The sequence below is a fragment of the Euprymna scolopes genome, chromosome 26 (genome assembly GCF_053919585.1).
Source record: "Euprymna scolopes isolate OS-2025 chromosome 26, ASM5391958v1, whole genome shotgun sequence".
Taxonomy (NCBI): domain Eukaryota; kingdom Metazoa; phylum Mollusca; class Cephalopoda; order Sepiida; family Sepiolidae; genus Euprymna; species Euprymna scolopes.
The window spans coordinates 2,620,233-2,634,225 of NC_136507.1; the positions used below are offsets into that span (position 1 = coordinate 2,620,233).

Sequence of the window (13,993 nt, forward strand, 5' to 3'; positions counted from 1 at the left end):
TAATCGATGCCTTTTTCGGTTTCTATGAGAAAAGCTTTGACAACTTTAAAAAATAAAATTCTACCAAAGAGAAAAAATATAACTAAAAAAAACAAACTTATATTACTAAAACAGCCCGAATTGAAAGCGCCTTTAAATAATTACTTACCACTACTGCATATGGACTTCTGCTGAACGATCGCATGGTGTGAGACTTTCATAATCGCAGGAGGGGGACAATACAAGATGGTTAAAAAAGTTAACGAAAAACTCTTTGCGGGAAAAGAAGGAAAAGTAACGAGACGCCAGGAGGTAGGCGTGGTATTAGTTATTATTATAATCATTGTTAACAAACAGGTTTATCGTCAAGTGCCCTCGTTGTTGGGGAGAAAATGCGATCTCTATACATGAAGCGGATATTATTTTGGGCGAGTATTTCCGGGATCGTTTAATTTGACAGTACATCGTACCAAGACAAGAGGAATAATTACATTGTTGTTGTTGTTGTTGTTATACAGGGTTCTAGAGAAGTATAGACATTGTTGTTTTTTTGTTTTTGTTTTTTTGTTTGTTTGTTTTTTTTTCACGGGGCGGCCTACTTGTAGAGTTCCTGAAAGAAAAAGGAGAGTGACAAGATTTAAGAAGAAAAGAAAGTAAAGAAAGTTTTAAGTTTAATATTAGCACCGAGAAGGAGACGTGTGCTCTCCAAAACAATGGGGAAAAGTTAGGAAAGAAGAAAAGGAAAAATTAATGTGTGAAGAAAAAGTAGACAACAGTATACAAGGGGAAATAAATCCGCGTGCAACAGTGAAAGGGTAGAAGTAGGAGAAAATTTGGGTGCGTCGTCACTGCGTCAATGAGTTGATGAGGGTAGCAGGAGAAAGATTTCGGGTAAGGGGACAAGAGAAAGAAATTCGGATTCCGTAGTAAAGAAAGGAGGAAGAAATTCAGGTGCGACAGTGAGGGGATAGGAGGAGGATGAAATTGAAATCCGACAGTAAGGGCTAGTAGGGAAATAAGTAATTGGGCAGCTGCAGCAGCACTGCAGCAACGGTCAGATAAGAAAAGTAATGAAAGATTTCACCGAGAAGCGAGATATACGTAAGTTTTACAAGAAAAATATAAAAATAATACCTAAATATGATTTGAATATCAGAATTATGAATGTTACAGTTAATAGTAATAATCCCTTTTATACCCCCTTCTCCTCCTACTACTATTACTACTAATAATAATAATAATAATACCACCACTACAACCTGCTTACCAACCATGTGGAAAATCATAACGGCACAACTGAGAGAAAGATTTTCAGAGGAAAAAGAGGGGCGTTCGACCTGTTATTTATTAATCGAAAGATTCTAAAAGGGGTAAAAAAAAAAAAAAAAAAAAAAAATATGTAAAAGAACATAATAGGCATAAATGCATGAATTGACTATAAGAAAGCCTATGACAGTATCACTTAAGCATGGATAGTTGACTGCTTAAGAATGCACAAGATATCCGACAGGATTATTAATATTATTACGAAAGCAATGGAGGCATGGAAACAGAATTGGAGGAAAACACTTGACTGAGATAAGAATACAGAGAAGTAGAAGACTCTTTAACTACCATTATTGTCTATCATAGCCATGATGCCACTTACCTATATAAGAAATGTGATGCTGAATACAAGACACCAAACAAAGAATAAACCACCTCATGTATACGGATGTCATGAAGCAACAAGGAGCTGGAAAACTGATAAACATGACAAAAATCTTCAGCCAGGGCATTCATATGGGATTTGAAATGAAAAAATATGCATTGCTATAGATGAAAACGGAAAACTGTAGCCATCGAAAGGCATGGAACTACCCAACTAAAAGGAGATTATGGTGTTTTAAGAACATAATAGCTATAAATATTTGAGTTCTAGAAGCAAGCAACATCAAATGTAGAGAAATGAAAGAGAAGATTGGAAAAGAATACTTGAGAAGAAAAAGAAAATCCTCAGAAATGAAACTATGTAGTACGAATTGAGCTAAACACCTGGACACTTGATACTGCCTGACTTGAAAAGGAACAATGGGAGAAGAGAACTAATAAGTATAGAAGACTGTGAAAAACATAAAAAAGATTTGGTAAAATACATAACTCAAACAAACAGACTGATTACAGCAGCAAATGACTCAAAATGAACAATACAGTCAGCAGTTAAACAAGCAACAAAAAGAAAAGTTGAAAGAGAAACAGCTACATGGACGATTCATACGAATGACAAGAGACCTGGACATGGCTAAAATATGGACACTTGCACAGTGTGGTGATGGTGCAGAGAGACTTGCATACACCCGCTGCAAAAAAACGGTGGCCACATGTGGGCGTGAATCTGGAAATGTTGGATTTCAAAGTGAGGGTCATAATTATGTAAAATAGATGTTGACAGTCCAAAATAGATGAATAAAAGGATTTTTGCTTTAAAGATCAGTTCGTTTGTGGATACTATATTATTTATGCATGTTTTTAAACATGCTTTTTTGTTTTCAAACTAGTGAAGAGAAGAAGAATGACTAGTGCTACCAATGCTAAGAGCAAACGTCTTCTCTGTTGTTATTAAAGAAAAAGAAAAAAAATAATCTATTAGCATAACGGAATACTGAGAGCTGTCATTCTGTGTGTTCAATTTAGAATTGAATAATTTGCATGACTAAAATAGGAATTAACTAAACACATTGTTCAAGTTATTTTGGTGATTACTATGGTGAAGGTATGCATAATGGGCAATATGGTAAAGGCATTGGGAGATGTAGTCGGGTTATGGTTAAAGAAATTGAGATTGGTGGCAGGACTTCAGAAAGTGCTCCTATTGTATCTAGAGGAGGGTGAATTGGCTCTCTGCTTGGATGAAGATGAAGCAATTAACTGAATGTGCAGCAGATAGTTTAAAGGAGGCGTTCATAGATGGTGCATCCACAGCCCACAGGAAGTTCACTGTTGGGGTCGATGGGCTTGGTGAACAGGTGGGTGAATTACATCAGACGGTCACATTGGGTTTGAAGGAATTGGACTGAAAAGGTTTACTAAACTGACGTTTCTTATGTGTTTCCTAGATGCTATCTCTATTAAACTCCAACAGGCACCAAAAATTAAGACCTTAACTATGGGATACCTGATAGTGAGAGCAAGGATGCTGACAACAACTAGGATTCAAAGCCAACATGTGGTTGTAGCCATGCAGCAAAGTTCCTACCAAAAGCAGTCCTGGCACCGGTGTAACTTGCTACAGGTATAGTGGCAAAGGTCACATAAGGAGAGACTGCTGAAGATGTGGAACACATTGCTACTAATATGGCATGGTTGGACATGGCCTAGGACTGTTAAGAAAACAAGCCAGGGAACAACATCAGCGCCAGCCTTTTTCTGCACCTGAATGTAAATCAGGCGCTCGAGGAGATCATAATCCATGTTGATGGAATGCAGTGTTTGGCTTCAATTAATACTGTTTACATAGCAGATGTTTACATAGTAGATGTTTACATAGCAGATGTTTACATAGTAGATGTTTACATAGCAGATGTTTACATAGTAGATGTTTACATAGTAGATGTTTACATAGTAGATGTTTACATAGCAGATGTTTACATAGTAGATGTTTACATAGCAGATGTTTACATAGTAGATGTTTACATAGTAGATGTTTACATAGTAGATGTTTACATAGCAGATGTTTACATAGTAGATGATTACATAGTAGATGTTTACATAGTAGATGTTTACATAGTAGATGATTACATAGTAGATGTTTACATAGTAGATGTTTACATAGTAGATGATTACATAGTAGATGTTTACATAGTAGATGTTTACATAGTAGATGTTTACATAGTAGATGTGAGTCAATGCTGATCCTGGAATGTTTACATAGTAGATGTTTACATAGCAGATGTTTACATAGCAGATGTTTACATAGTAGATGTTTACATAGCAGATGTTTACATAGCAGATGTTTACATAGTAGATGTTTACATAGTAGATGATTACATAGCAGATGTTTACATAGCAGATGTTTACATAGTAGATGTTTACATAGCAGATGTTTACATAGCAGATGTTTACATAGTAGATGTTTACATAGTAGATGATTACATAGTAGATGTTTACATAGTAGATGTGAGTCAATGCTGATCCTGGAAAGCAGCAAGGGTGAACACCATGACTCTTGATGGTACATCCTGTGCAAGCTGTGGTAGTGGAGTGCTTACTATTTCCACAGACAAAAACAATCTTGTCAAGATTGATGTTCTGATAGTGCATGGTAAATCACTGGGGTTTGATCTGTTGTTGAGAATCAGTTGAGAATCAGTCGGATAAAGACATAGGAAAGCTTCACTGTCGGGCCCAGCGCACATCTTTCAGAACTTACTGTTGCCAAAGAGACACATGCTCTCTCTCTCTGACACACAGGCTTTTTATTTGAAAAACAGACTGCACCTCATTTGCATATTTCTCTCACATCTCATTACCTCACGTGACCATTAGCCCATAAATAGCAGGAGTAACCATTTTTTTTTCCTTTATCCCTTTCCTGAAATGGATGGCACATTGTACGAGGTCAGGTTTGTACTAGTTTTTAATCACATAAATAAAAGTTAACATGTGTTTAATCGATATGTTACAGTTACAGAATTCAAATAAGTTTCAATAATGATTAAATTTTTCTAAGATGCCACCAAAATTTTCCTTCTTGGATGGTTAGGGACAATTATTAGTAAATATTTGAAATATGTTAGAACCTAAGAAAACGAAATTGATGCAATTGTGTCCGAGATGGGTATATTTGCTGATGACATCATGCTCTATAATAGACATGAGGGGAAAACAACCTTTAGTCTGTCGTGGAATGGAGCCATAAATGGATGGTAAACATTTAAATCTAATAATACTAAGCTTCTTTTCTTACATACTTCTTATTCACTTGTCAAGCATCAAAATCTGTTATTATGGTTCCTAGATGCTGGAACGTTGTTTACTCTAATAGCTTCTTCCTTCGGACTACCAGACTTTGGAATTCCCTCCCCGTTCCTGCTTCCTTAACTTCAGTAAAATGCAGATGTTTAAATGTAATGCAAACAAACACCTTGCTACTGAACTCCCCACACAGTCTCTTGTAGACAGTATCCTAAATAATATCCTATTATGCTCAAGTGGAATGCGTGTAATTGTTTGGAATGAATAAAAGTATTAAAAAAAAACACAACAAAAATCTATAACACTTCTCAATATCAAACTACTATAACAAACCAAGTAGCAATACTTTATGTGACTAAAATAGGATTTTTATAATGAAGCACCTAGGGAATATATATATATATATATATATATATATATATATATATATATATATATATATATATATATAAGTGATGGGTGTGTAGTTCCAATGAGAGAAAAAAATGTATATTTAAAAGAGTGTAGCCATCAACAATTGTGGGTTTGTCAGACTTTTATCATATTTTTATTTTAAAATATTTTTATAACATGTTTCAAGCTTTATTTCGCTCTCTTCAGATATTTTTGATAAAAAGTTTGTTTTTTTTAAATGAGAGTTTGAAATGTTATTTTTACATCTGTTGATACTAAATGTGTTTTTCAGAGTGATGTGGTCTCAGACATTCTGTCTCCAACAGTAAGTGTTGGTAGTGTCCAGTCAGAGTTAAGTTCAAAGAGGGGGCTTTTGGTCCATTTGGTGAAGGTTTTTATGTTTTTTTCTGACTTTCTTTCCCCATGTATAGCACACACTCACACACAAACATACATATACATACATGTACATATACATATACACACGCAGGTATATACACATATACACACGCATATACACAGAAATATATGTAGGAGCATACATATATACATACCCACCTACACACTCACACACAACCACCCACTAACATATCACACACATATTGATTAAATTTTTTTTTCTTTCCCAATCAAAACACCCATGCATGCATGTACTTAATCATTCAAACATAAGTACACGCACACACACACACAAGTAAGATGGAGAATAGGTAGATGATACACACACACACATGCACCCACACATATATATACATACATGTATGCACATACACACTCACATACATCTGCATACGTATGCAGGCATACACACATACATACACACACATGCATATATATAGAGACATATGCAGGGGCTCACACATACGCATACATCGATATATACACATACACACACGAATGCATTTACCCAGCCATATATATGCATACATATATATATACACACACACACACATATACAGATGCGTATACATCCATCCACCCATATATATATATATGGACACACGCACCCACAATCACACATACGCATACATATTCATACACCCATACCTTACATATATATTGGTTGAAGTTTTCTTTCTTTCCTAATCCAAGCACATATTACACACAAACAAGATGGAGGATAGATAATAGATGATATATATATACACACACACGTATACATAATCACACATATACACACATATATATAGATACACACATATGTGTGTATATACACATACACACGTATTATTTCTAATTATTTGTTTAGTTTAGGGAAATGGTATTATACTGGATATGAGTGTACGTGCCCATGAAAGTGTGCGCGTGCTTTATTGTGCTTGTTTTGTTTCATGTGTGCGGGTGCACATTTACACAAGTATGCATGCGTTAGACACTTGCATGTATCACAGCATATACACACATGCAGTGGAGCAAAATATACACCTGCATGTATCACAGCATATACACACATGCAGTGGAGGCAGATTCGAGATAATGCCCATCTTCCAAACTGACAACTACTTCTACTTACTAACACAAGAAAAAAACTTCATAGCAAAGTTCAACCCCGCCTTAAACATCTCTCAATAATTATACGAATAAATAGGCATAACACAAAATACACTTACACGCATGCATACTTAGGTAAATGTGCACCCTCACACATGAAACAAAACAAGCACAATAAAGCACGCACACACTTTCATGGGCGCGCACATCCATATCCAGTATAATACCATTTCCCTAAACTAAACAAACAATTAGAAATTATACATGTGCATGTGTATGTACACACATATGTGTGTATCTATATATATGTGTGTATATGTGTGATTATGTATACGTGTGTGTATATATATATCATCTATTATCTATCCTCCATCTTGTTTGTGTGTAATACATGTATGCATATGTGCTTGGATTAGGAAAGACAGAAAACTTCAACCAATATATATGTAAGGTATGGGTGTATGAATATGTATGTGTGTGTGTGATTGTGGGTGCGTGTGTGTGTACATATATATATATATATATATATATATATATATATATATATATGAGTGGATGGATGTATACGCATCTGTATATGTGTGTGTGTGTATATATATATGTATGCATATATATGGCTGGGTAAATGCATTTGTGTGTGTATGTGTGTATATAGATGTATGCGTATGTGTGAGCCTCTGCATATGTCTCTATATATATGCATGTGTGTGTATGTATGTGTGTGTGCCTGCATACATATGCAGATGTATGTGAATGTGTATATGTATACATGTATGTATATATATGTGTGTGTGCATGTATAGGTATGTGTGTGCGTGTGTGTGTGTGTATATGCATATATTATCTCCTACCTATTCTCCATCTTACTTGTGTGTGTGTGCGTGTACTTATGTTTGAATGATTAAGTACATGCATGCATGGGTGTTTTGATTGAGAAAGACAAAAAGAAAAAAATTTTTTTACCAATATGTGTGTGATATGTTAGTGTGTGAGTACGTGTGTGAGTGTGTAGGTGGGTATGTATATATGTATGCTCCTACATATATTTCTGTGTATATGCGTGTGTATATGTGTATATACCTGTGTGCGTGCGTATGCGTGTGTATATGTATATGTACATGTATGTACATTTATGTGTATGTGATTGTGTGTGAGTGTGTGCTATACATGGAGAAAGAAAGTCAGAAAAAAACATAAAAACCTTCACCAAATGGACCAAAAGCCCCCTCTTTGAACTTAACTCTAACTGGACACTACCAACACTTACTGTTGGGGACAGAATGTCTGAGACCACATCACTCTGAAAAACACATTTAGTATCAACAGATGTAAAAATAACATTTCAAACTCATTTAAACAAAAAAAACTTTTTACCAAAAATATCTGAAGAGCTAAACAAATCTTGGAACGCGTTATAAAAATATTTTAAAATTAAAATAAAAATATGATAAAAGTCTGACCAGTGGCGTACCTATGTAAAATGGCGCCCATGGCAAAGTTTGAATGTGCACCCCTTCTTAATAATTTATACCTTAGATATACCTAACTACTAATTTTAATTTTTGTCAAGCAATTTTTGCGCCCATGTCAGAGTGGCGCCCATGGCACGGGCCATGCCTGCCATACCCTAGATACGCCACTGAGTCTGACAAACCCACAATTGTTGATGGCTACACCCTTTTAAATATATATATATATATATAGGATGCTTATTTTTAGAAAGACAAACTTTAAATTGACAACTCTGTTTTCTTTAATTGCAGATTTGGCAACTATCAGCAATTTTGAGTTCAGATTGGTCTTGCAATTCATTATAAACAGATTGCCTAGCGAGTATCATTTGCAAATTGCAAACGATACACTTAATTTACCGAGCGAAACATTTGATGAAAAACTAATTTCTACCAACTGGCCCCCTCATTGATATGATTTAAACCCATCAGTTTATTTTTGGAAGAGATATTCAAAGTTCCATGTCTATGCTGATAAACCAGACACAATAGACCACTTAGAAGACAATATTCGACATATTATTGCCGAAATAAAGCCTCATATATAGAGTTTGTGAAAATTGGACTTCTAGATTACGCCATATACGCATGTATTCTATCTTCTATCTATATATATAAAAGCCAAACGTCTGTGTGTATGTATGTATGTTTGTTTGTAACGCTAAAACTTTTGAAAGACGGAACCAAACTTGACAAATTTGGTATCATATCGAAGCCCCATCACCCGGATGACAAATATCGAAATTTCACGTCAAACGGACCACTAGAAGTTGGTCAACTGATCAGTTATCTTCGAGGGGGGGCCCCAAAAAACCTGTCATTATCTATATATATAAAAGACAAATGTTTGTTTGTAACGCTAAAACTTGAGATGAAAGATTCCTCTCCCCTAAGAATAAAACATATGTTCAATATCTGCTTTTGTTTTTTCATTGTTTATACGGTCCCGAGCAACGCCGGGTAGCCCTGCTAGTCTATAATATAAAGGGCAAAAATCTATTTAAATGTATGTATGTTTGTATGTCTGTCTAAAACTTTTGACACAGGCGACGGATTTTCACAAGATTGGTATCATTTTGAACCTCAACTCTTCGGACGACAAATATCGAAAAATTGGCCAAAAACATTGATTATTTCACTCTCAACTAGGCACTTTTGTACCAGGAGGGTCGGTTTTTATTGCTGCTTCCATGACATCGCACAAAAGGCATTATTTCAACCGCCCATGATGGTGGGCACATCGGTAAGACAGTTTGTTTTTTTTACCTCTTTTTCCTCTGGCATGATACAGGTTTGAGCCTACTTACTACTATTTCTTTTTTTTTCTCAACACGCACCACACCTCCAAACATCCGGGAAACGCCGGGCACCTAGTCTAGTTGAATTATAAATATCAAAAATTAATTTTTTAATAAACCAAATATTTGTATGATAAAAACATTTTTCTGTGATTGAATTTAATTAATTAATATATATATATATATTTTGGTAGGTATGTATGAGGATCGAACTCGAACCCATGAGGCAAAGTTGGAAATTAAAGTGTGAAAAAAAAACCATGCAACGTTAACCATTGGGACACCGCGAAATACTAACAGAAACATGTTTGAATTGACACGTGTCCGCAATAAAAGTTAACTCTGCTGCTTCTATTTGACCTCATTAACAGAGTTAACTTTTGCTGAGGGGCAGCATTTGGGTTTGTTTACCTAACTTTGACTGGCTTTTTTCCCAAGGTGTTGGGGAGGGGGAAACCAGCTCCCTATTGTCCAGATTGAATAGCAATTGTTTGATATAAGGAGTTTGGCCCCACATTGATCAAAGCTGATTGCTTCTGGACGTGTCCAGGTGCGATTGCCGGGAACAGTGCGGTATTTATTTGCTCCGAGCAAATTAGGCACAAACCGATTTTTAATGTGAGGAGTGAAGAGGAAATGGGGACCAACTCCCCGGTGAGTAGGGGAGCTGAATAGTGACAATTGGCATGAAGGGTTGCCCCTACATTGACCAATGTCTTATATGTGAGGTTGCTCCCACAAATGGTTTTTGCTTGCAGTATCTGCCAGAACAGATACTACACTTTGATCTTGTCACTCGAGCCACAGAGGGCCGGGAACAGTGCGGTATTTATTTGCTACCCCACCGAGCATATTAGGCACGAGGCCGATTTTTAATGTTAGGGGTGAAGGGGAAATGGGGACCAACTTCCCGGGGAGTAAGGGAGCTGGATAGTGACCATTGGTATGAAGGGTTGCCTCTACATTGACCAACGTCTTATATGTGAGGTTGCCCCCACATATGGTCTTTGCTTGCAGTATCTGCCAGAACAGATATTACACTTTGAGATATTAAATTTTTTATTCACAGGAAAAAAATACAATTGGGAAAATGAACAAATCCTCTCAAGACTATTAGACCTACTGCTCAGTAGAGGCCTGCACCTTCTCTTGCCTACTAGTTCCTTTCCCCTGTCTGCTCATAGGAAAGTGTGTCTACTCATCTATGCACTGCTGGTTACACACTTGCCAAATGAAAAGAGAAACAAAAAGTAGCAAGTGTTTTTGCTAATTTTCAACTTTCTTCTCTCGTCAACAACAAACGGGCATTCTTTCTGAAAGGCATCACCGACTCTCATAGTCTTCGGAAGACCTATCCGTGACCCTATCCCCATCCCCATGGGTCGGTACTGCCCTCATCCGACATGGACAGAGACCCTTATCAACAGAGAAAAGGCGCTTGCAAAGCGACACTCCCGAGAGCATGAGAAATGGAGGGAACACACTCGATCCTTGCTTCCTCTTTGTATCGGGAATCATGTCTACTTACAGAACCTGATAGGCGATCATCCAAAGCACTGGGAAAGGACAGGCACCATCGTAGAGGTCAGGCAGTTCCACCAATATGTCGTGAAGATAGATGGCTCTGGGAGACTAACTCTGCGAAACCACCAGCATCTTCGTAAGTTCACTCCCTTTAAAGCAGCCTCACATGAAGATATCATTGAGTCCCTCAGCCCCATCATCAGGGATGCGGTCATCCACTCAAACGGATTAGGAAAACCTACCATTAACGTTTCAGCAAGGAACCCTGAATCAGCATCAGGTGAGGAAGATAAGTGCCTTGGCGTGCCCGCAAGCCCTGGCCCATCGCCTGAGAGAGCCGTAGACACAGCCACACCGACAGCTGGAGACCCTGCACATACAGCAGAGTCAACACATATTGGTCTTCCCATGCAGTATGTAGACGCCACGCATACGGCCTCTCCACAGCTTCATATACCTGCCATACACACAACCCCCAAGAAGCCTCCCATGGCTTTACGCCGACTGGCATCGCACAATGCCCCCGGTATCACTGAGACTCAACTAGGCAACAGGTCGCGCAGCCGGCGCTCCCAGCACTAGTAAAATTCACTGATACCTGTGCAGTGTAAATAGTTGAAACAGATTTTCTTCAGAATTTTTTGTCATGCCTGCAAAAAACTCGCCGTGGGTGAGGGAGATAGATAGTATTCTACTTGTACCCCTCATATTAATTACTCACACCCCTTTCTATTGTTCCAGAGTGTAACCAGCAGCACATTCTTTTCCACGTCATTTTCCCAAATTTCATATGAACTTGGGGGGAGCGGGATATCTGTTGGACCAAATGAAGCTGTGGTCATCTTGTAAATATTCTACATAATAATACATATATTGAAATGGGACATACCATTTTGTTAAAGCTTAAGTGGAATCTAGTCATCAGTTAACATCAGAAATTGGGTCGTCGCTACTCATGTTGTGGAAAAGAAAGCAGCGCATTCTTAGGAGCCGGAAGGAATTGGTAACCTGAAGATCGTCGAGTCCCTCCTCTCAAGACTATTAGACCTACTCCTCAGTAGAGGCTTACACCTTCTCTTGCCTACTAGTTCCTTTCCCCTGTCTGCTCATAGGAAGGTGTGTCTACTCATCTACTAACTAGTATCCTGTCCAAATAGGTATTCGGATAGGAAGGAAAGCTATTGGTCCACGTCCACATCTCCTGCCCTGGATGCTTGACCCGAAACCTGTCGACCAGATCGCATCTAGCCATCAGTTCAGCCAGGCTGGGCTCACATCTTTCCAACCCTCTACCTTCGCCTCCTACTTTATCTAAATCTGGGTCTAAGATGGCGTTCCAATCCCCATTAGCACTACCCACTTCCGACAATCTACAAACGCGTCAAGCTGACTGAAGAATGAGACCCTCTCACGAGCGGTGCTGGGCGCATGAACCGCAACTACCTGAAACACAGAATCTTTTATGGCAACATCGGCCACGACCAGCCTGCCCACCGTATCTCTATGAACAACGTTGACCGTCGCAGACAGAGTTCGCTTCACTAGCAAGGAGACTCCCCTTCCCCACAGACTGCCATATGCTGAGAAAACTTCAAAATCTCAGTTCAGCACCTGACATCTACAGAAGAAACGAAATGCGTCTCCTGGATCGCAGCAACATCCCAGGGACAAGACGCCCGGCCCGGTGATCTCCAGCCCCTTGCATTTAAAGACATGGTACCTTTAGGGTGTGTCGCACTTGGCTCCAAAGTCGGTCGGCGTAAGGATGCTGACGTTGTACGCGATGTTCAAGGAGGTCAGGTTTTTCAGGTCCTGGCCTTCTCTCACAATGCCACCAACGTCTAGGGGAAAGGTCAATTTTAGGGCCCTGTAGAGAGATGGATGGACCCACACTGGGACCCTTCCCTTGCATTGTTTTGACAGTTCGTCAAGGGAAGAGTTGCTTTTTTTAAACAGTTCCATTTTCGGAGAGGCCCCTTCTGCTGCCTCCAGAAGTGACCACAAGTTGCTCTTGCAAGCCTCTGGAGTTCTAACAAAAGTTATTAGGAGCGGGGCATCCGGGAAATTTGAGGGGATGTTAACGTCTTTCCCCTCTATCTGTTGGCAATCCAGCAGTGGCTTTAAAGTCTTCCTCTGACGATGTGAGAGGGCCGTTGCCACCGTCAGAGCGTCAATTCGACACAGTTCTTGTGTTTTAGTCGGTCCTCGAGAGGCAGAGCGACCCCTCCCTCTCCCGGGTTCATTCGTTTCTTTTTCTCTTTGGGGTGGTGGTTCAGTTTGCATTGGTGTGGGTGTGTGTGTTGGTGCAGTGTCAGATGTTGGTGTGGTGTACGGTGTTGATGTGGTTGGTGTGGTGTGTGTGGTGTGTGTGGTGCCTAGTGTTGGTGTTGTGTTGGGTGTTGGTGTGGAGTCTGGTTTGGGGGTGGGGGTAGATTTTGTTGTTGTTGCTGTTTGGGATGGTGTAAGCTCACAGGGGGTGAGAGCCACCTTTTCTTCCCCTTCCATCTTTTTAATTTTTTTTTTCTTTCTCTTTTGTTCCTCAAATTGACCAGGGAGTGGGAGAGTTTGTTTTCCCTCCCTCTCGCTGGCAGACTCATCTTCTGAGGAGCAGTCCTTCCTTCTCTTGGTCCCCGATTCAGTTCGTCCAGGGGCCAGTTGTTGTTCCTGGGCTGGTTTGTTCTGCTCCTCTTGCTGTTGTTGATGATGCTTTTCCTTCTGCTGTTACTTCTGCTGCGGTTGCTGCTGCTTGGGTTATGACGTCTTTGGCTGCGGCGGTTGCTGGACAATGTGTTCTGGTCGTTTGTCCGGAATTGGCTGGAGCGGCTGTTGTTGTTGCTGCGGCAC

The 13,993-nt window shown here is 39.0% G+C and overlaps 1 protein-coding gene across 7 annotated transcripts in view; it reads right to left on the reverse strand.

The window, feature by feature from the left end:
- Positions 1-13,993, reverse strand: part of LOC145247890 (UDP-N-acetylglucosamine transporter-like) — a 558,987-nt gene that overhangs the window by 411,936 nt on the left and 133,058 nt on the right. For 2 of the 7 annotated variants that reach the window (XM_080109506.1, XM_080109502.1), the window contains exon 1: positions 149-2,592. The exons of the other annotated variants lie outside the window; for them this stretch is intronic. The gene's annotated coding sequence lies outside the window, so the exon portion shown is untranslated. Of the gene's footprint in view, positions 1-148; positions 2,593-13,993 lie in introns of those variants that run through there. 7 annotated transcript variants of the gene reach the window in all.